Source organism: Globicephala melas, chromosome 1 (assembly GCF_963455315.2).
Source record: "Globicephala melas chromosome 1, mGloMel1.2, whole genome shotgun sequence".
NCBI lineage: Eukaryota > Metazoa > Chordata > Mammalia > Artiodactyla > Delphinidae > Globicephala > Globicephala melas.
This window is the reverse complement of record NC_083314.1, coordinates 53,288,856-53,312,357: the sequence shown is the minus strand read 5'-3', so window position 1 is coordinate 53,312,357 and position 23,502 is coordinate 53,288,856. Positions and strand designations below refer to the sequence as shown.

The 23,502-nt window shown below is 42.8% G+C and overlaps 1 protein-coding gene across 1 annotated transcript in view; it reads left to right on the top strand.

The window, feature by feature from the left end:
• Positions 1–23,502, top strand: part of PAPPA2 (pappalysin 2) — a 565,818-nt gene that overhangs the window by 250,668 nt on the left and 291,648 nt on the right. The window contains exon 6 of the mRNA XM_060295976.1: positions 6,428–6,567. The gene's annotated coding sequence lies outside the window, so the exon portion shown is untranslated. The remainder of the gene's footprint in view (positions 1–6,427; positions 6,568–23,502) is intronic.

Sequence of the window (23,502 nt, the reverse complement as noted above, 5' to 3'; positions counted from 1 at the left end):
CTCAAAGAACCAGCTTTTAGTTTTATTGATCTTTGCTATAGTTGCCTTCATTCTTTTACATTTATTTCTGATCTGATCTTTATGATTTCTTTCCTTCTGCTAACTTTTTGGGTTTTTTTGTTCTTCTTTCTCTAATTGCATTAGGTGCAAGGTTAGGTTGTTTATTTGAGATGTTTCCTGTTTCTTAAGGTAGGATTGTATTGCTATAAACTTCTCTCTTAGAACCGCTTTTGCTGCATCCCATAGGTTTTGGGTCGTCGTGTCTCCATTGTCATTTGTTTCTAGGTATTTTTTTATTTCCTCTTTGATTTCTTCAGTGATCACTTCATTATTAAGCAGTGTATTGTTTAGCCTCCATGTGTTTGTATTTTTTATGGATCTTTTCCTGTAATTGATATCTAGTCTCATTGCGTTGTGGTCAGAAGAGACACTTGATACAATTTCAATTTTCTTAAATTTACCAAGGCTTGATTTGTGACCCAATATATGATCTATCCTGGAGAATGTTCCATGAGCACTAGAGAAAATTGTGTATTCTGTTGTTTTTGGATGGAATGTCCTATAAATATTAATTAAGTCCATCTTGTTTAATGTATCAATTAAAGCTTGTGTTTCCTTATTTATTTTCATTTTGGATGATCGTTCCATTGGTGAAATTGGGGTGTTAAAGTCCCCTACTATGAATGTGTTACTGTCAATTTCCCCTTTTATGGTTGTCAGTATTTGCCTTATGTATTGAGGTGCTGCTATGTTGGGTGCATAAATATTTACAATTGTTATATCTTCTTCTTGGATAGATCCCTTGATCATTATGTAGTGTCCTTCTTTGTCTCTTCTAATAGTCTTTATTTTAAAGTATATTTCGTCTGATATGAGAATTGCTACTCCAGCTTTCTTTTGGTTTCCATTTGCATGGAATATCTTTTTCCATCCCCTCACTTTCAGTCTGTATGTGTCTCTAGGTCTGAAGTGGGTCTGTTGTAGACAGCATATATATGGGTCTTGTTTTTGTATCCATTCAGCCAGTCTGTGTCTTTTGGTGGGAGCATTTAATCCATTTACATTTAAGGTAATTATCGATATGTATGTTCCTATTCCCATTTTCTTAATTGTTTTGTTTTTGTTATTATAGGTCTTTTCCTTCTCTTGTGTTTCTTGCCTAGAGAAGATCCTTTAGCATTTGCCATAAAGCTGGTTTGGTGGTGCTGAACTCTCTCAGCTGTTGCTTCTTGTCTGTAAAGGTTTTAATTTCTCCATCAAATCTGAATGAGATCCTTGCTGGGTAGAGTAATCTTGGTTGCAGGTTTTTCTCCTTCATCACTTTAAATATGTCCTGCCAGTCCCTTCTGGCTTTCAGAGTTTCTGCTGAAAGATCAGCTGCTAACCTTATGGGGATTCCCTTGTGTGTTATTTGTTGTTTTTCCCTTGCTGCTTTTAATATGTATTCTTTGTATTTAATTTTTGACAGTTTGATTAATATGTGTCTTGGCGTGTTTCTCCTTGAATTTATCCTGTATGGGACTCTCAGTGCTTCCTGGACTTGATTAACTATTTCCTTTCCCAAATTAGGGAAGTTTTCAACTATAATCTCTTCAAATATCTTCTCAGTCCCTTCCTTTTTCTCCTCTTATTCTGGAACCCCTATAATTCGAATGTGTTGGTGCGTTTAATGTTGTCCCAGGGGTCTCTGAGACTGTCCTCAGTTCTTTACATTCTTTTTTCTTTATTGTGCTCTGCAGTAGTTATTTCCACTATTTTATCTTCCAGGTCACTTATCCGTTCTTCTGCCTCAGTTATTCTGCTATTGATCACTTGTAGAGTATTTTTAATTTCATCTATTGTGTTGTTCATCGTTGCTTGTTTCATCTTTAGTTCTTCTAGGTCCTTGTTAAATGTTTCCTGCATTTTCTCTATTCTATTTCCAAGATTTTGGATCATCTTTACTATCATTATTCTGAATTATCTTTCAGGTAGACTGCTTATTTCCTTTTCATTTGTTACGTCTGGTTTTTTATCTTGCTCCTTCATTTGCTGTGTGTTTTTCTGTCTTCTCATTTTGCTTATCTTACCGTGTTTGGGGTCTCCTTTTTGCAGGCTGCAGGTTCGTAGTTCCCGTTGTTTTTGGTGTCTGTCCCCAGTAGCTAAAGTTGGTTCAGTGGGTTGTGTAGGCTTCCTGGTGGAGGGGACTAGTGCCTGTGTTCTGGTGGATGAGGCTGGATTTTGTCTTTCTGGTGGGCACGTCCACGGGTGGTGTGTTTTGGGGTGTCTGTGGACTTATTATGATTTTAGGCAGCCTCTCTGCTAATGGATGGGGTTGTGTTCCTATCTTGTTAGTTGTTTGGCATAGGGTGTCCAGCACTGTAGCTTGCTGGTCGTTGAGTGAAGCTGTGTGTTTGTGTTGAGATGGAGATCTCTGGGAGAGTTTCTCCGTTTGATATTACGTGGAGCTGGTAGGTCTCTTGTGGACCAGTGTCCTGAAGTTGGCTCTCCCACCTCAGAGGCACAGCACTGACTCCTGGCTGGAGCCCAAGAGCCTTTCATCCACATGGCTCAGAATAAAAGGGAGAAAAAGTAGAAAGAAAGAAAGAAAGAAAGAAAGAGAGAGAGAGGGAGGGAGGAAGGAAGGGAGAAAGGAAGTATAAAAAGAAAGAAAAGAAAGTAAGGTAAAATAAAATAAAAAAATAATTATTACGAAAAATTTTTTTAAAGTAAAAAAAAAAACAGACGGATAGAATCGTAGGACAAATGGTGAAAGCAAAGCTATACAGACAAAATCTCACACAAAAGCGTATACATACACACTCAGAAAAAGAGGAGAAGGGGAAAAAGTAATAAATCTTGCTCTGAAAGCCCACCTCCTCAATTTGGGATGATTCGTTGTCTATTCAGGTATTCCACAGATGCAGGGTACATCAAGTTGATTGTGGAGATTTAATCCGCTGCTCCTGAGGCTGCTGGGAGAGATTCCCCTTTCTCTTCTTTGTTCGCCCAGCTCCCGGGGTTTGGCTTTGGATTTGGCCCCGCCTCTGCGTGTAGGTGGGTGGAGGGCGAATGTTCTTCGCCCAGACAGGACGGGGTTAAAGGAGCCGCTGATTCGTGGGCTCTGGCTCACTCAAGCCGGGCGGGGGCGGGGGAGGGGCACGGAGGGCGGGGCGAGCCTGCGGCGGCAGAGGGCGGCGTGACGTTGCACCAGCCTGAGGCGCGCCGTGCGTTCTCCCGGGTAAGTTGTCCCTGGATCCTGGGACCCTGGCGGTGGCGGCTGCACAGGCCCTGGGAGGGGAGGTGTGGATAGTGACCTGTGCTCCCACACAGGCTTCTTGGTGGCGGCAGCAGCAGCCTTAGCGTCTCATGCCCGTCTCTGGGGTCCGCGCTTTTAGCCGCGGCTCGCGCCCGTCTCTGGAGCTCCTTTAAGCAGGGCCCTTAATCCCCTCTCCTCGCGCACCAGGAAACAAAGAAGGAAGAAAAAGTCTCTTGCCTCTTCGGCAGGTCCAGACTTTTCCCCGGACTCCCTCCCGGCTAGCCGTGGTGCACTAACCCCTTCAGGCTGTGTTCACACTACCAGTCTCTCCCTGCGCTTGGACCGAAGGCTGGCCGAGCCTGAGCTCCCAGCCCCGCCCGCCCGGGCGGGTGAGCAGAGAAGCCTCTCGGGCAGGTGAGTGCCGGTCGGCACCGATCCTCTGTGCGGGAATCTCTCCGCTTTGCCCTCCGCAGCGCTGTTGCTGTGCTCTCCTCCGGGGCCCTGAAGCTCCTGCCCTCCGCCACCCGCAGTCTCCTCCCGTGAAGGGGCTTCTGGTGTGTAGAAACCTTTCCTCCTTCACGGCTCCCTCCCACTGGTGCAGGTCCCCTCCCTATCCTTTTGTCTCTGTTTATTCTTTTTTCTTTTGCCCTACCCAGGTATGTGGGGAGTTTCTTGCCTTTTGGGAGGTCTGTGGTCTTCTGCCAGCGTTCAGTAGGTGCTCTGTAGGAGTTGTTCCACGTGTAGATGTATTTCTGGTGTATCTGTGGGGAGGAAGGTGATCTCCGCGTTTTACTCTTCCGCCATCTTCCCCCTCTTCCTCTGGTCTGTTCTTACAGAGCTGCATAGGCTCTTAATAAAATGTTACAGGCTTTTAATTTCAGAAGCATTGTGGTGGGTACTTTCAAGAAGCAAACTTGGTTGTAGCTTTTCTTTCCCCATCTTCTGGAAATATAGGAACTATTTCTTATTTATTTTTATATTCTTAGAGCCTAGAACAGTACCTGGCAATATGGCTCAATAATAATTTGTCAAGTGATTGGTTGAATGAGTGAATGAATCAATCACTCAATCTAATAAAACTCTTTTGCTTTCTGGCCCACCCCATGTCTTCATTCAAGCATTTGTCTGTCAAGTTTAAAGTGTCTGTGCTCACATTATGGTGCATTTGCTCGTGTTGTTCAACACCCTGAAAGGTTACTTTAGAGTGGCATTCTGCTTTATTTAACAGGTTATAAGGTAGATAAATGGGTATATCAAAAGATGTTTAGGATTTCTTTTAATAAATTAGGGTAGTGGTTCTTAATGTGGTTAATGGAACGGTGCCAATCTGGCTACTTCAGAATTATCTGGGAAACTTGAAACAGTTCAAATTTCTGAGCCTTACTTCTGTATTTTTGAAAACTTCCTCAGGTGATTCTGATACTCAACCAGATTTGAGAACCACTGTCTTATTCTTTAAAATAAGATCAAAACTTCTAAAATCCTAGCTATTGGCAATTACCCAGAAATAGATCAAATAGTAGAGGCCCATTGAGAGTCTACCCAGGTAGCTTTTGGGAGGGAACTACTGGTCTCTCTGAAAGTTATACTTCTTAATGCAGGCATTCACCTAGTGCTTCTCTGGTCTTACACCAACAGTGTATTTATTGCATGTTCACTACCTCTTTCTCTGAAAGCAAATTGGTACCCCTTTATCTTGGGATTTTGAGGCAGTTCTTATTTTAAATGAACTTCCCTCTTATTCTCACAAGTATAGATTAGCTACAGGGATCCATACTTTGGAGATGGAGTTCCATGCTCACAGAGATTATAAACCTGCCCAGTGACCCAAAACTGGTGAGGGGAACTCAGGGTCATGTTTGTCTCATTATACCCTCTGCTTCTCCTCCATGACTGTTGACTAAGGGTTTATACTGGCTCTGGAGCTCTGTATGCATTCCTCTAGTCCTTGCACCATCCCTGCAAAGAAAACAGTCTCTGGAGTCCTCCATTTTGTGGATGGAGTGTTTCCAAGAGTTGATCATCCCCAGAACATTGCTGCTATTCAAATGCTGTTGCCCACTCTAGCAAAGACTGCTCTGTGTTCACTAAACCCCATTGCCTTTTCCTCATGGATACACCACTACACTACATTTCCCAGCATCCCTTGTAGTTAGATGTGACCATGTGACTGAGTTCTGGCCAATAGAATATGGGCAAAGCTGATTACCCCACTTCCAAGCTTAGCCCATCAAGAAGCCCCAGGATTATCCTTTGGGCCTTTTCTCTTTTCCCATTGGCAGGCTGAATGCAGCAGATGAAAAAAGCCCTAGAAGATTCAGAAACAGTCTTGAATAATTGGGTGGATCCTTGTCAGACAGTCCTAAGGTTTTCAGATGATTTTTTATAGCCGCGAGCCTCCCCTGACCAATACAGCTAGCTGCCCTGCCTTTGACCCACAGCCTCTGCAGCTGTAACACCAATCTCTGACCTGAGAGCCCCAGAGCAGTGGGCAAAGGAAAGAGGTCTCTCAAAGGAGCTGCCAGGAGGGCAATGTGACATAAGGAAAAACACAGGCTTGGAGCTGGAAGAAATGGGTTCAAATTCTCACTCTTGGTCTGATTGTGTAACCTAAACTAATTGCTTTTTAAGCCAGAGAGTCTTCCCCTGTGAAATGGGAATAACATGAGATGACATATGTAAATGAATCTGGTAATGGAGCCTAGTAAATCTAAAGACTCTTCAGAAATGTAGCAAGAGTTTGGCAGAAACTGAAGGAAGTGTCAAAGGGGAACAGTTTGTAGCTTCAAATAGCAAGTCCAGGAAGTCGGAGGTACCCCCGTGGCTGTACTGGGCAGCGTCCTGTGTGGCGGCTCTGTAGTGAGGGTTCTACGAGCATTATTACATCTGAGCCTATGATGGCTCCAGGAGGCTCTTCTAGGTCACTTGCAGCTGAATAATTTTTTGAGACACTTTTTTCTGCTTCTTTCTTGTTTCAGGATAGTGATAGAATGTAAGTTTGATGAGGAGAGGGCTGCCATCTTTTCCCCACTGTACACGGAACACCTACCACAGTGCCTGGTGCGTTGTATGTGCTGTGTTTCTACAGGACACGTTGTATTTGGCTTAATGACTGACTCATCTCAGAGGATTAAAAGGGTAATTTGTTCCTTTGCTTTTGTCCTCATGCCTTCCTCCTCTCACCTGCAGGTAGAATGGTCAAGCCTGTATGTTCAGACTTCTGGACAACTTTGCCTCTGGAGTTGTTTGATGGCTTTTTGGTTCAGCGTCGGAAAAAAAAAAAAAAAAAGAGGAAGTTGCAAATTATTCAGAAGAAATCCCTTACCCAGGTTAGTACTTTGATTTAAAGAAGTAGAACTGGCTTTGAGACATAGATGGGAAGGTAGTAGCATGTTCTTTCAGGGCTGGTGGCCCTATCCTGATCCCTGATAGAGCTCTGGGTAGACCAGAGCCTCTGATGGGGGCAGGGTGGGGGGAAAACAAGTGAACGCCTTTGGTTTGGACATAGAGTGCCAGGCAGGGTGGCCAATTCATCCTAATTTGCCCTGGACTTTTCTGGTTTTAAAACTGAAAGCCTTGCATCCTGGAGACCCCTTCAGTCCTGGGTAAACCTGGACAGTTGGTCACTACCACCATGCTTGAGGATCTATAGGGGGAGATCATCCTGTCAAGCATGGTGTGGGGGAAATGGAGCCTTCCACATTCAAATGGACCCTGAAGGCTCAGATGTTAAGAACTCAGTTTGCTGAGATGGACTAAAGAATAGAGGCCCTTCCCCCTGTTCTCTGGATGCACCAGTCTTCTGAGATTCATGAACATTCCTATGAGGGGCAGCTCATCCCCTGACCTCCCTCCACTCCCAGCATGACAGAGAATACATTTCTTTCTTGCTAGTGAAGATCCAGAGGCAGATTCAATTTGGCTTCGAAAAAGAGGGCAATGTGATGTTTCTTATATCTTGGGAGGTGAGAGAGAACTCATATCAGTTATACAAGACTTGCCCAAAGGACCAGAGCTAAATAATGGTAGAATCACTGCTTGAAATAGAGCTCTGTCTGGCCCAAATGTTGGTTTTCTTTCCATTCTACAGTACCTTAGGAGGCACAGTGGCCCTAAACACTGAATGAAAAGGAAAACAACAATTTGTTCATTCAAGTAGACTTTTGGACATGCTCTCATTCACAACTCTCTTTTTCTTTGTTTCACTGGATTGATTTTATTTAGCCTACAGCATCTGCATCCCTTCCTTCCAGTCCAAATTTCTCAGTCTTACTTTCAAGACTGCTGGCTTTAGCTCTAACCTACCTTTTCAGGAGTACAGCCCATGATGTCTTCCATGTACCCCATGCTTCAGCCAAGCAGGGCTCTCCATGCTTTCCCACCTCTACGTGTCTTTTGCTGGGCCTACTCCATGGAAGGCTCTTTTCTCCAACCTCCCTTATCAAGATCCTGCCATGCTTCAAATTCCCATGAAGACTTCCTTGATCCTTCCTTTCTGATACCCTGATTTAAATATGCCCTGCATTGATTTCGTGCCGTAATAACTCATTCTGCTTACTAGAGGATTCCTTGAGGGCAGGACACAGACTATGCTGTTTTTTTGGTTTTGTTTTTAAATAATCTCTGAGATAACCTAGTACAGCAATCTACACATAGTAGGCACTCTGTAAATACTTGATGAAATGCAGTGCAGAGGATTAAAGGACAAGGGAAATCTTTAGATTTTCCGTAGAGTGTGACTTGGAATTGGGACAAAAGCTAATTTGATGGAATATGTTTGAGGAAAATCGGGTGGGAAAAAACAGATAATAGACACTGAAGTGAAAGAGTAAGGCCAGCAGCCCATTTCATTCTAAGAGTGTCCCAGAAAGTCTCAGAAGGAGCCAGAGACTGATCTTTCTGACCTTAATCCAAGTGTCAGGACACAGCTCCCTGTGCGTGGAAGCCCACTCCAAGGCTCTGCTTCTAGCCTGCAGTTAACCAGGGAAAGCAGTCAATCAGAGAATGTGCTGGATCTGATCTCCTGGCTGCTGAATTCGTCGAGGTCCGTACTTCAAAGTGCTGGGGATGTCAGTTACATAAAGTTGTACGGCATTTTCTTCTATCCTGGGATGAGGGGAGGGTAATGGGGGAAGGAAGAGGGAAGGGGCGCAGCTATCAGCCCAAGAGAACTGCTGCAGGAGCTAGTGCTCTGCCTTGCCTCACCACACACATCTCCTCCAAATGTGCCCTTGATGTTGCATTCTCCAACCCAAACAAAAACCTGGAGAAAAAATGATTTTGTGGCTAGCTCTGTTTTCAATACCGTGGAACATTTGCCGGCCTGGTGATCCATCACCAGGCTTTTTTTTAACCCTGCAAGATGGCCACTTGCCTTTTTTATCGGCATGTTTGCATCCATGTTGCTACTTACTTTCTCTTGAGGCCAAGTTTTCTTTCTTTTTTTTTCCCCTGATTTTTGCCATCTGTGCCATATTTCTTTAGAGTTTTTCTTCTCTAATCCCCTCTTTAGTGCCAGGAGAAGTAATACCAATGGGCTGGAGAGATTCCAATGCTTGATGCACAGAACTGGCTAAAAATCTCAACAATATCACTTCACACACATTCTGGAAACTTCTCTCTTTCATGTTTGCAAGTGGGCATGTAGCATGGGCTGCATGAAGAAGGTAAGGCTCACAATTCAGCCCTACTCAGAGGCCGGTGAGCTCCCTGCTCTTAGAATGTGGACCAGTAGTCCCTGCTGCTGCCCAAAGACCTGGGAGACAAGAAGCTCCCAGTGATGTGAGGCGGCCAGGCCTAGGAATGACAATTCTAATTAAGAGAAATAAAAACCTCACTCTTTTCTCAGGTGTTGAATTCTGTCTAAAGTCAGGAGTTATGAAATCTGCGAAGCTTAGGACTCATCTACATCTTAAGAGAGCTGTGGAGACTCTCCCTTTTCCCATTAAATTGTCATGTGGTAGGTAGGAAGAGGCTGAGACTCATACTTTCACCAAATAGCTTAGTGGTCTCTGGATCTTAATTTCTTTATTCATAAACTGTAAGAGTTGGGGAAGTGCATGATTCTATATTAGGGGTCTATATTTCATGGTGTCCTCTCACATATTTTGATTGGATTGGTATGAAAAGCAGGGTCTAACAACTGGAATGCAAAATTTTATAGGGCTAAGGAAGTTTGTCCATTTTTTTTTCCTTTTCTTTTTCTCTCCACTTTCATGCATGTCTCCTTCTTGCTTCCAACTGGGAGAATCAATTCTATGACCACATAAAAGTCTCCTTAGGCCCAATATCTTAGGCTACTTTGGCAGTTCATAAAAGACGATCAAAGTTTTAGCTCTGTCTACCTGAGGCTCCCAGGCCAAACTAGAACTGAGTGTTCTAATTTGTATTGAATTGTTTGCCAAGCAAATATGAAGCTCTTTCGATGTAAACAGGAGTATTCACACCAACATGGTTCCTAGCAGCAGGCAGGCAGACCAGATCCAACTAGGATCCTGCCTGCTTCCAGTAGCTCTGTATTACTGTTGATGTCAGTTAGTCCAACTTGACCCCGTGGATGTTCAAGGTTCACCACCATTGGTTTTCAGTGTATTGTGTCAAAGGCCAGGGCTGCCAGATGCCTGATTTTCTGAAAAAGGATGAAATCTGAAAAAGGCTCTGTCTGGACGTTAGGATGTTTAGAATGTTTGTAAGCATGGTATAAAGACAGATGTAATTATAGCCAGAGAGTCAATCAATATTTATTGAGAACCTATTTTAGGTGCTGGGAATATAGCAGTGGTAATATTTCTTGAAGTGTTATTTGCCCTTTTCAAGTTTTCCCAAGGAATCTAGATTTTCAATTAATTGTCTCAAGCACACTGGTTACTGTTCTACCATCATAAGGGAGAGTGAGTAACTGAGCAGCTTTCCTTTCTAGAATTTCCGGGAGCTTCTTACAAGGATTAGTTGTTTAACAAACAACTAATATCTGAGTTTGATTAAGGGTTCTAGGTGTCAGTGTTTCTCTGTACACTAATTCTCAGGACCTTCTTTCCAACTGAAGCGTGGAAAGTACACAAGTCAGTTAAAAAAATCTTCAAATATAAAATCAAGTAAGTAGTCTTTGGTATCTTATGGGATGCATAATGAACACGAGCTGGCCCTTTGGTGCATTTGGGCGTGGATTGAAGTTGATGCTAATGGTAGCACATCTATATCTTGGGAACTGGGCTCCCTAGAGACCTCCTGGGTAAGGAATGCCTGGGCTCAGGACCGGCCCTGACATTTTGGCAGAAGTGCTAAAGAGAAGCTGTCTCTCACTCTGAGGTTTTTCAGTCCATAAAGCAGCAGCAATTTAGTTGTGGAAGACCCCAGCAGAAACAACGTAAGAAAACTGAAAACACATAAGCACATTTGCCGAGTTTAATAGCCCTGCTCTGGCTCTCCACCTCTGGTACCTTAGGCATAAATTGCTGACCTCTATTTGATTTTCTGAACTGCAAGAATTATGGGCCCAAAGTTCGGTGAATTGGAAGAGGTAAGCTTTTATGCCTCTGAGTCAGCTTCCCCATAAACATTAAGTCTACAAATAAAAGCAACATTTCTATTTATACTTCCTGGGGTTTGTGTATCAGACGAGCCAAGCACGTCCCCGCAGCTCGGCGAAGGTGACTGCATGATCAAATCTCTGTCCAGGTAACGCGACGGAGCCTTCCAGTTTGGGTCAGAGGAAATAACCGGAGCAGATGGACAAGAGATATTAAAAATAACACACGCAATTTCATTCGGAAAAGGGCACCTGCTCAAACAGTGACTGATTTACTCTCGGTGGTGTTTGTTTGATTCTCCTCCTGGCCACTGGTGACAAATGTGTGCTAGGGGAAGTCTTACGTTCAGACCCTTCCTGGGCACTCACCTTTAATGATGGCCAAGGGCCTGAAGGGCAACCCAGCTTCCTGTGCCCACCTGGCCGTGGGTCAACACAGCATCACCCTCATACTCCAGACGCAGCAGGAGCGTAATTCTGGCTGCTGCCATGCATGCAGGTGATCCAGACATCCACGTCATGTTTTCTCTGTGGCCTTGCCTGACTTTCTGCTCCATGCTCCTTGTATCCCCCTCGGCCTCTGTTTTTGTGTCCATCTCTGGTGCCCAGCATCAGCATAATCATTTGATTCCACACACATGTATTGAACACCAGCCCCTGGTCGTGGGGGGGGGGCTACACCTGACAGACTAGAAGCTTCCCTGCTCACCCCAGTGTCCTCTGAACTAGTGGGATTAACACAGATTTGTTTATGGCAGTAATATAGGTGATTCACAATGAGGCAAACTCAGATTTGTGAGATTTGTATTTGATTCCTCACTACTGCTTTTTTTTAAATTAAGTATTTTTATTTATTTATTTTTTTGGCTGCACCGTGCAGCGTGTGGGATCTTAGTTCCCTGAGCGGGGATCGAACACATGCCTCCTGCATTGGGAGCACGGAGTCTTAACCACTGTACTGCCGGAGAAGTCCCTCCCCGTTACTGCTTCTTTACATGCCCTTCGTCCTCCCTTGGAGTCATTCATTACTTGCTTCACGCCTCAAACCTTTTCTTATTCCTGTCTTATTCCTGTCCTGCCTTTCTGCTCCTTCCCTCCTGCATGTGTGCTACAAATTCTCAATCTGGTGTAAGTAAACCTATATGGGGCATCCCTTTCTAGGGATGTTATGTTGCCTAGGGCTTTCTGAAAATAACATCTCAACCCTAAGGTGTAAGTCAAATGGTAAAAATAATAAAATAAGGAACAGTTTTGAAGATATTTGACGACTTCATCAGATAGAATGGATTAACAATTAGAAGGAGGTTATTTTACTTAGGACTGTTAACTGAGGAAAGCCTATTTCAACATGTGCTGTGGCTTAACTGAACCTGAGTCTATAGCAGGTGTGTGCCCGAGAGAAGCAGCCGTCACACTGGAACTAATCTCTGGGAGCAGCAAGTGCTTTCAGACTCAGAGCTGCTTTCTTACGGGTAGCCATCCAAGACTGAGACTCCTGAAGCTTTGTTGCACGTGATTCAACTGCACACATGAAGAGATGTGGCTTTAGGGTGATTTAGAAAGAAGAATGAAAGAGAAGAGGGAGGGTTAACAAACAGTTGGAACGGAAATGATTTACTCTGGGAGTCCTGCTAGAAATTATAATGAAATCCTTTGCAAATGTCTTGCTCGTTGGGCTGCAAAAGCATCCAAAATTGCTCTTTACCGTATTCCTCATAACTCCTGTTTCCATTCTCAAGCTCAGAGGGAGATTGTAGAAGGTTGTGATAAAAAGTGGAGAGTGGAGAGGAATGGACCAGCTTGCCACAGGGTGGAGAAAAACAGGGAGAATGAAGCAATAAAGAGGTTAAGGGTCAAAGCATAAAATATGAGAAAAAATGTTGGAAGAAAGGAGCATGGCCTCTTCCCCTTTCCTCCACACTGCTGGCTGGAATGTAGATGTAATCGCTGGAACTCAAGTAGCCATGTTGGACTGTGAGGCAGAAGAACATGTTGATATCGTGGATCAACAGGAGAGTTAAGGAGCTCAATTCTTGATGACTGGGGAGCCCATACTATGCTATTTTGCTGACCTCCAGATTTCATTTTCATAAGAGCTAAATTAAAAATCTTCCATCTGGCTTAATCTACTATTCTTCAGGAATTGCTCTTCCTCACAATTAAGCTAATTCTGCTGAGAACTGAGGAATAACATGCACATAACTTGGGGAAAGGAGCACGGTGGCCTAAAGGCACATGAGAGAGCCAGGGGCTAGTGTTGGGGTTTCTTCTGAGAGCATGTTAAGGGGAGACACGGAGAGTGGAGAAGAGCACCAGGCCAGAGGGAGAGGGTGGAATTAGGGCCAGAGAAACAGCATCTATAGCAGTCACGAGAATGGGATCAGACAGGTCTGGATTTTAGTCCCAGCTATGTTACTTACTAGCCCTGTGAACTCAAAAACATTGAAGTTACTCCTCTGAGCCTCAGTTTTCTCATATATGCTTTGGGGATAAAATACTTCTTGCTTTTTGGATTTTTATGAGGAATCAATGAGAAAATGCACATATAAAGTGCCTGCATAGTGCCTGACACAGAGTAAGTGCTGCCTGTTATTATTTGAAAGAGGGGGCAGGAAGCCCCAAGGACTCATTTCATCTAGTGCTTTTGATTTTGAAGGTCTCCTGACAAGCGCTTTCCTAGGACCTAGTACCATTAAGTCCCTGTGGGAACATTAGAATCCCACAGGTTAGAATCTAAGTTGATGGAAGAAGGGCTCGTCACTAATTAAACTAATTAACAATTCATCATAGCAGCCTGTGGGGTTATACTGTCATGGGTATCTCCACTCACAAGAAAAATAATAGCATCATTAGCAACAACCTGTCAGGAAAACAAGGCAAAAAGTTCTGAAGCAGCAGCCACCTGCTCGTTTTGTCTCATACTTTCTTTTCTTTCTCTGAAAAGAATAGCAGGTTGTGAGAAAGATGTTTTGCTTGTGACAGCTATGTAGGGCATGCGTGGACCTTTTTGTGCTCCTCTGAAAAGTTATAATAATAACAACAGTAACATTAATAATAATAGTGGATCAGTTATCTATTGCCACAATGATGCTACATAACAAACAATATCGTAACAAACAAAACCTCAATGGCACACAATGATATAGATTTATGTAGCTCAGGAGTTTGTGGGGTTTAGTTGATTTGACTTGGTTGATCTCTGCTAGACTGGTTCGTGCTTCTGAGGTTAGCTGCAGGTTGACTGAGTGCTCTGCTCATCTGGGTTAGATTTGCTTACCTGTGTGGGGTTGGCTAGTACTGGCTGATCTAGAATGGCCTCAGCCAGGATGACTGGGATCACTCACTCCACTTCATAGTTCTTGTCCTCCAGCAGGTCAGCGCCTGCCTGTTCTCAAGGCCATAGCAGAGCAGCGAGAGCAAATACATCCAAACATGCAAGTCATCCTCTGCTTGATCACATTCACTAACGACCCACCAGCCAAGCCTGGAGCCAATGTGTGAGGGTACTGCAAAGTCCAAAACAGGAAAGAGTTAAGAAACTGGGGGCATTGAACAATTGCAACAATTGTTATTAATACTATCAGATGTTGCATACGTACAGCCTACATTAACACTGCTAAACTCTGTTCATATATTATCTCATTTAATCTGCCTCTAACCCTGTGAAGGAGGTACAATTACCATCCTGATTTTGTAGATGAGGAACAAGAGGCATAGGGAAGGCACGGATTTAGTATTTAGTAGAGCTAGGCTCAGACCTCACTTACCTAACTCCAGAGCCCATTCATTTAACTTCTATACCACACTGCTTCCACTCATGCCCATGTTATTTTCCTGGAGATTTTTTTTAAAGGGATCTTTCTTTATAGATTCCTCTAGATCTGGTTGAAAATGAGGGGAAAGCATGTTGTAGAATTAATTTTTATAGTCTGATAGCTCCTTTGCTTTGAGTACACTTGGTACAGATTCAATTCTGTTCCTCAGTGGTGACTCAGTGGGTGCCCACTGTCCCCTCCCTCCAAGGCAGTGGGCAAGACTCAGGTGTTAGAAAGTGAAGAGATCCGAATGTTGCCATCCATGCTGTACCATCTTACATCTCTGGGTCCACCTCTTGTAATTATTCTCTTGGGACTTGAGTTATTCTCATGCCATTTCATCTAGCATATACTTCAAGTGGTTCTCTAAATACAGGAGGTTCTCAATTAATTCTATACTCTGACTTATTTTAAATTTTTGCATATCTGCCTAGTACATTGGATATTGACATATAAAACTAGAAAACACCTTGCACCTTGTCCGTGCACCAAGTTCTGTGTCCTCATTCTTCTTCGCTCAGTACTTAAGGAGCCATATCTTTTGTTTTTTTTGTGGGGTTTTTTTTGCTGAAAAAAGAGAGAAGATGGTCATTTAAAGGCAGAGGAGGTATGGTGTGTGTGAGTGTGTGTGTGTGTGTGTGTGTGTGTGCGCGCGCGCGCGTATGTATGATGCATGTAGCTTCTTCCCTTGACATAGTTAATGAATAAAATTATAATTTAGGAAATATTTAAGTATGACACTTTCACAAGTGTGGGAGGGACAACCCTTCAATTTCCCTGGAAAGTACCTCCTGGGAAGCCTTGATTAGGGGCTGTCTTTGGTTTTTGTCCACCTTATGCATCTGAAAGCCTGGTCAACACAAACAGAATAAGCAGCCTTGTCCTAGGACCAACCATCTTTGGTTGTTAATGCTGTGACCTCTGGGACCCTGGCCCTGCTACTTAGACCTGTAGTGTGACCTTGATCTTAATGCCTTTTTACCTCTTGGCTACCTGGATGTCTGCTGATTCTCTCACCTCTACCCATCCTCATGTTTCATGGATTCCTTCTTCCTACTTGTGTCCCACGTCCTGAGTCCAACCATTCAGCCCAGCCCTCTGTACTTCTTTCTTTTCTCTGAGGAAGGCTCTTGCATCAGCTCTGCTTATTCTTCAACTCAAAGTGCTATGGCCTTGTTTTGATCTCATTATTGCTCACCCTTACATCCTAACCTTTTGCTCTACTCACACACACTCCCAGGGGACAGGATTCCTCTTCCAAATCTTTCCTTCCTCCTTTCCCACTCACTCCCCATAGATCCAGGACAAACCCTAGGACAATCAGTCGTCCCTTGTCGGGAACATGTGTTAGATATCAGAGTGAACCAAGCACTTTGCAGTCATCCTTTTATTTAATCCACACAACAACCTATGCAGCAAGTACTATTATTTTTTCCACTTTATAAAAGTGGAAATCAAGACACGGAGGTGAGGACATTTATCTAAGGTCACACTGGTAGTGAATGACGACGCCAGGCTTCAGAACCACATCTGATTAACTCCAGAGCCTGTGCCTTGGTCCACTATGTTCTCTTCCAAATTTCTTCCTGAAGCCAAACCAAGCTATTCTCCACTCCTTTTTGGATCAGTCTTGCGTTTCTTCAGTCCCTTCCCTTATCCCCCCTCCCCCCAGCCCATGCTGGTCCAAGTTCCTTAAGCAGAATTCTCACTCATGCAACCTCTTTTCAAAATCCCTTTACTTATCATTAGACAGTATTTCACAAATTCAAGCCACTTATATATCCTGCTGCCGGCTCTTCATTCATGGGTCTTTGAAAGGCAGACTGATAAAAGAGGCCAGCCAAGATTCTGGTTCTGAAAGTCTTAAAGTCTGTTTTTGCTTGGCCTCACAGGTTTAAAAAGTTTTGGTTAAAGTTATGGCTGTTTACATAGCCTTTACAGATTATCCCTCGGATTCTTTTTTTTTTTAAACTGGAAAATTATTTATTTAAAATTTTTTTTATTCTTTTAACATCTTTATTGGAATATAATTGCTTTACAATAGTGTGTTAGTTTCTGCTGTATAACAAAGTGAATCAGCTATATGTATACATATATCCCCTCCCTCTTGCATCTCCCTCCCACCCTCCCTATCCCACCCCTCTAGGTGGTCACAAACCACCGAGCTGATCTCCCTGTGCTATGCAGCTGCTTCCCACTAGCTATTTATTTTACATTTGGCAGTGTATATATGTCCATGCTACTCTCTCACTTAGTCCCAGCTTACCGTTCCCCCTCCCCATATCCTCAAGTCCATTCTCTACGTCTGTGTGTTTATTCCCGTCTTGCTCCTAGGTTCATCAGAACCTTTTTTTTTTTTTTAAGATTCCATATATATGTGTTAGCATACAGTATTTGTTTTTCTCTTTCTGACTTACTTCCTCTGTATGACAGACTCTAGGTCCATCCCTCAGATTCTTGAAGAGACTTCAGTTATCTCTGAATCCTTTTTCTTTCACCTAAATCCTAATGGCTTGCTGGGTCCTGAGGATCACATGGTAATGAATGAAATTGGGATTTGAGTTTAATAGGTGTTAAATAAAGGCCTTTCACTTCCCTGCTGGATAAGCCCCTCACCCAGCCCTTTCAGTTCAAATGCCTGTGTGCTGGTCTGATCAGACAGACAAGAGCCATTCTGATGGCAGAGCTAGAGGGCTCAAGCGTTTTGCCAGTTTTCTTATCTGGCTGCCTGGGTTGGTACGCAGTGCAGGGCATGAGCTGGGGTTGGCTGGACTGCACTGGGCACAGTCAAGGAGGAGGTGGCCAGAGGCAGGTGGAAGGCAATCGGAGGGAAGTACAGGCTTAGGTCATGGTGGCCTCAGTGCAGGAGCCACAGATGCTGCCACCCTCAGCAAGGCGGATCCCTCGCACACGGCCTCTAGTTCTGCTCAGCTCTGCAGACACTTACCCTGGCTCCTAGTTTGCTGTCCAGGCCCTGTCCTAGGTTGTAGGGACACAGGGCTGAATAAGAAAAAGTCCATGAACTTAAGTAGCTCGTAGTGTGGGGCAGAGGGAAGACATAGCAAGAGAGAGGACTGTCTGGGGTGCTGCTTCTGATTCTAGCTGAGTACTGTGTGGGTTTTTCCTCACAAGTTGTATGGCGTGTGTTGAGCAGGTGCATAGGAGACTTGTGCACTGGGAAGTGAGAGCTGCTGTTCCAGTAAAACGCTCTTTCCTGTGGGCCAATAGAGATTTCTTGAGACACCTGATCTCCTACCCTTCATTCCACTGTGACTCCATGTAGGTCCTGCTCCATTCTCAGGAGAACTCATGTCAGGCAGGAAGTCAGAGAACATTCTGGTTTTGGCCATGCTTCAAATAATCTTTCCAGCTTTACTGAAGTACAATTGACAAATAAAAATTATATACACTTAGGGGGTACAGTGTGATAATTTAGTATACACATACATTGCACAATGATTTAAAAATCAGGTTAACACATCTATCACCTCACATGTACCATTTTTTTTAGGGAGAAGGGGATGAGAATGCTTACCATCTACTCTCTGAGTAACTTCAAGTCTGTAATACAGTATTATTAATTATAGCCAACATGCTGTACATTAGATCCCTAGAAATTATTCATCGTTTTTTGTATCCTTGGACCAACATCTTCCTGTTTCTCCCACCCCCAACCCCTGGCAACCACTGTTCTACTCTCTGGTTCTATGAATTAAACTTTTTTAGATTCCATATATAAGTTGAGATCATACAGTATTTATCTTTCTCTGTCTGACTTCTTTCACTTAGTTCCTTCCTTCCTTCCTTTCTTCCTTTCTTTCTCATATTTTCTTTTGTCCATTCATCCATCAATGGACACTTAGGTTGTTTCCATATCTTGGCTATTGTGGATAATGCTGCAATGAACATGGGAGTGCAGGTACCTCTCTGAGATACTCATTTCATATCATTTGGATATATACCCAGAAGTGGGACTGCTGGATCATATGATCAGTCTATTTTTAATTTTTTGAGGAACCTCCATTACTATTTTCCGTAATTGCAGTACCAATTTATATTCCTACTAACAGTGTACAAAGTTCCCTTTTCTCCACATCCTCACCAACACTTGTTATCTCTTGTCTTTTTGATAAAAGCCATCCTAACAGGTATGAGGTATATCTCATTGTGCTTTTGATTTGTATTTGCCAGATAATTAGTGATGTTGAGCACCTTTTCATATGCCTGTTGGTCACTTTATATCTTCTTTGGAAAAATGTCTATTCAGGCCCTTTACTAAATTTTCTTTTTTTTTTTTCGGTACACGGGGCCTCTCACTGTTGTGGCCGCTCCCGTTGTGGAGCACAGGCTCCGGACGCGCAGGCTCAGCGGCCATGGCTCACGGGCCCAGCCGCTCTGCGGCATGTGGGATCTTCCCGGACCGGGGCACGAACCTGTGTCCCCTGCATCGGCAGGCGGACTCAACCACTGCGCCACCAGGGAAGCCCCCCTTTACTAAATTTTTGAGTGTTTTTATTTTTGTGCAATTATTGAGTTGTGTGTATTCCTTGTACATTTTGGATATTAACCCCTTATCAGATATATAGTTTGCAAATATTTTCTCTCATTCTGTAGGTTGTCTTCCTTTTGTTGATTGTTTCTTTCTTTCTGTGTGGCCATGAGGGAAGGACTGGACTTCTTTCAGACCTTTCTTTCAGGTCTGGACTTGGCTGAGCCTAACGCTGGGAAGAGAATAAGGAACAGGTAGCCTTTTGCTATTCAAATAGCATTATTTTTTCATTGTACCTTTGAGAGCTGTGGGTACTGTTTCAACCTCTGTATGTCCTTTCTGGTCTTAGTCTGCTGGGAAGGGCTCCAGGCTCTTCAACAGGAAGATGAGGAAAGGGAGGGACCAGTTGTTTCTTTCTAAGAATTTCTTCTCCCTGCCAATCAAAATTTCTCATAGTTCCTCAATTGAGCTTGTCTTTTTTTGTTTTTGTTTTTTTTCCCCCCAGACATCTGGGGCACCATCCTAGATTGCCTTCCAGGGTCACTGGGAAGAGAGACATAAACATGGGTAAACTATAGGACTTAGCAATACATGCTATCTTGGAGGCTTGAATAAAGTGCTACTGGGGCGTCTTGTACATGCCATTCTCTCTTGAAATGCCTTCTACCTGGAAAACTCCTAGTCTTCATTTAAGACCCTGTTCAAAAATTGCCCCTTCTGTGAAATTCCCTGGATTAGTGCTTGAAGAGTTAGTTGCTTTATCCTTGGGGCCTGGTAGCACTTCATTCAGACTTCTGAGATAGCACTTACAGCCATGTCTTACAATGTATTCGTGTTCTGGACTTTCCTCTAACAAGTCTGTGAAGCAATCTAGGGCAGTGCTTGTATGTTACTGTCAGTGTATCCCCAGAATCTAATATGATGGATGGCACCTAGAAGGTGCTCAACTTATGTTTCCTGGAAGATTAGGTAAGGCCATCATGACTTAACTGTTTCTTCACTGGACCTAGTTCAGAGGGCAAGATAAGGCCAAAATAATTGAGTTTAAATGAGGCTCTTAACCATATAGCCAGGTAAATTGACCTACTCAATTCAGGCCAAGGAAAGTGAGAACTCAAACCCTCCCCCAGTAGAGTGTATGTGTAGCATTATGTGGAAAACACTTTTCCAGTGATAACCAGCATCTCTACTAGGGCTTCTGAGATCTTACAGCTTTAGTCCAAGAGCTGCTCAGAGCCGTGATGGCCATGGCCTCTGTAACAAACATTTTCCAGTGATAATTTGAGGCATATTATATGACATTGGTAGCCAAGGACCAGAATCTATGATTTGAGTTTTGAGATTCATAATCCCAGACATTGTTTTCTATTAATTTGTTATTTATTTATATATTTATCCTGTTTCTGATTATTTATTTAAACACTAACATTCTAATTCAATTGGGTTATGTCCTTCAATAATACTTTTTTATTTATTTTTCTTTCTATTTCAAAACTGAGGTAACATTGATTTATAACATTATGTAAGTCTCATGTTTACAACATTATATTTCTACTTCTCTATACCCTACAATTGCTTACAAAAATGTATTTTCCATCCATCACCATACAATTGATTCCCTTTACTCATTTCACCCTCCTCCCAGCCCCTTCCCCTCTGGTAACCACTACTCTGTTCTCTGTACCTATGTGCTTATTTTTCTTTGGTTTGGTTTGTTGTTTCATTTTGCTTGTGTTTGTTTGTTTGTTTATTTTTTATATTCCACATGTGAAATATATGTGAGTGAAATCATATGGTGTCTTTATCTGTCTGACTTATTTCACTTAGCATAATATCCTCAGGGTCTCGTGTTTATTTATTTTCAAGTAGAGGGAGCTTAATGGAACTGAGTAAACTGCTACTTGAGCACGGAGAATCTCACTGGATGATATTTAGAAAGATGATCATTTGACAGAATGTGTGCTATACATCTTTGTGTGTATATACGATACACACAGTTCAAACCACTATTGAGGAGTATATACTTCAGCTTTATCACCAAATACCATAAAAATTGCAGTTAGAAACCTCCACATGACTTCCTCCCCTGTGAATCTTGGCAGTATGTCAAGTGCAAATACATATACAAGGTTCAATTAGATTTGTCTGCGTAATATTTTGGCCTTGGTTTAGGTGACTGGTTCTCAATGGGGGAAGTGCTGCCCCCTAGGGACATTTTGGAAAACAGTGAGAGTGGTTTTGGTGTCACAATGATTGGAGGTTATTTGTGGCATTCAGTGGGTGGGTGCCAGGGACGTTAGACATCCCTGTAGTACATGGATAGTCCCACTAGATGAATCCTCTTGCATCCTGCTTGACTCTTGAATGCCTGGCCAAACATTCATGTAGCTGAAAAACCCATTTATAATGATCCAAGTCTAGGAGCTGATTCTATTTTAAATATAAATGCTGAACCACAAAAGTATTTTTCGTATACTTCAAATATACTCCCTAAAAATGCAACTTCTGTATTTTTGAAGGAAGATTGTCTTTTGATTTGTTTTCACATTTTACCAAGAGTTGCTTCCCACTTTGGAAAGTCATGCCATTGATGGCAGTGCTGCTTACAGTATTTGAGTCACCCATACACACACCTCTGCTGGTCTGCGTTTGGAGCTATTGTAGTCATGCCGACTACGAATATATACGACTTGACTTTGATAGCACTGAATTCAAAATGTCAGTATAAAGGAAATACCTGTAATGTTTGTTGAATATTTTCTTATTTCTCTTAAGTCCAAACTTATTTATGAGAAGTAGGTTCAAGCATTTGATTGCTTCATTTTACTTGATCTTTTTTTTTCTTTTTTTTACTTCATTCTTTTAATGTAGTTGGGTCGGAAATATTTATATGTTAAAATTCATTTTATTCAGTGTAAGTTATTTTCTTTTTTAATATTATAGACAGGACATTAACCTTTTTTGAAATTATGTAAGGTAGGTCATACTATATTTGAATTTTCAGTACAAAATAGTTGCTATCAAAATGGGACTTACGGGACCGACAGGATTGAGAACGACAGATTTAGATAAACAAAAGAGCAATTGGGACACAGGAAAGGCTTACCTTTTGAGTACAGTGAGAAGTGGCATCAAAATGGATCATTGGGAGTGATAGAAAGTTTAAAATAAAAAACTTGTAGGATGGAACAGTTCAAGGAGTTGGCTTCTTCAATAGTACTCATGTTTATTTAGTACTTACTCTGTGTCAGACACATTGTTGAGAAATGCGCCTTATTACGGCCTCTCACTGATGGCACAGGCGTGCTCTTGTCCTCAGTGGTGGCCCTGAATCTTGCCTCAGACCACATAGGCCATGGGGGCAGAGCCCAGATTAGAATTCATGTTTGTCATCCACAGAGCCTACCCTCTTAACTATACCACATTAGTAGAAAAGAAACTTGAACTCTTCTGCAGAAAAGGAACTTGAGCTTTTCTTGCCACCTACTGGAAAGGGTCTCTGTTGAATGAGTTGAAGGGCATCTGACAAGCTTACGGGCTCAGACAGCTTTGGTTTGTGTTTCTGCCTCCAGCTGTGGCTGTGATCTACGGAAAAGCTGTGCTGGGCTGGGGTTTAAGAAGCGAACATTTCCTTTTCTATACACAGGCCTGCTCCCTTTCCTGAACGCATCTGGGGGGCATGTCCATTTTGAAATATTTACACATGTACCACATTTCAGCAATGAACTGACATGAATACTACTCAGTATTTAGAATCTAGGGTAAAACTTCGAGTTCTATATCAGAGCTGACCTTAACACAGGAAGTATATATTTTATGATGGTTAATAGACCATCAGCTAATAGCTGTTATTAGTATTAAATGTTTGTATTAGTTATAATAAATAGACAACCCAACATTTATCCATCTTGCATGATACTTCCCGGATGGAGTTAATGAACTGGGGAAGTGACTGGTTTTTCACTTATGGCTGGTTGGTTAAAAGTCCCTTAGATTTCAGTGGGAACGTAATGGATCAGGGAGGCAAGAGCAGTGAGAAGTCTTGGGGATGTGTGAAAGGTACCTTAGCTTTGGCAGAGGTGCAGCCTGTATCTGGGTGCTGCTATCAGCAGGGCCACATTTCTTGGAGGCTTTGGACCTTCAACCTGGAGAGACTTAAGGAAGAGACCTAAAAAAACCTTTCCTGTACTCCAGAGAAACCACTGGGGTGTCCTGATCAGGAAAAGTCTGGTTTTGGTGTGCTGGGAGTCCAGTCGTCATCAGTATGTATTTATGTCCTCCATGAAGAGGCAGTGTAGTAAGGAGATTAAGAACAAGGGCTCTGGAGATAGGTAGTTCTTTTCAAGGTGGTTAAGCTCAAATAAGTTGCTTGAACTCTCTATGCCTTAGTTTTCTCACCTAAAAAATGGGGATCACAGTGGAGCTATCTCAT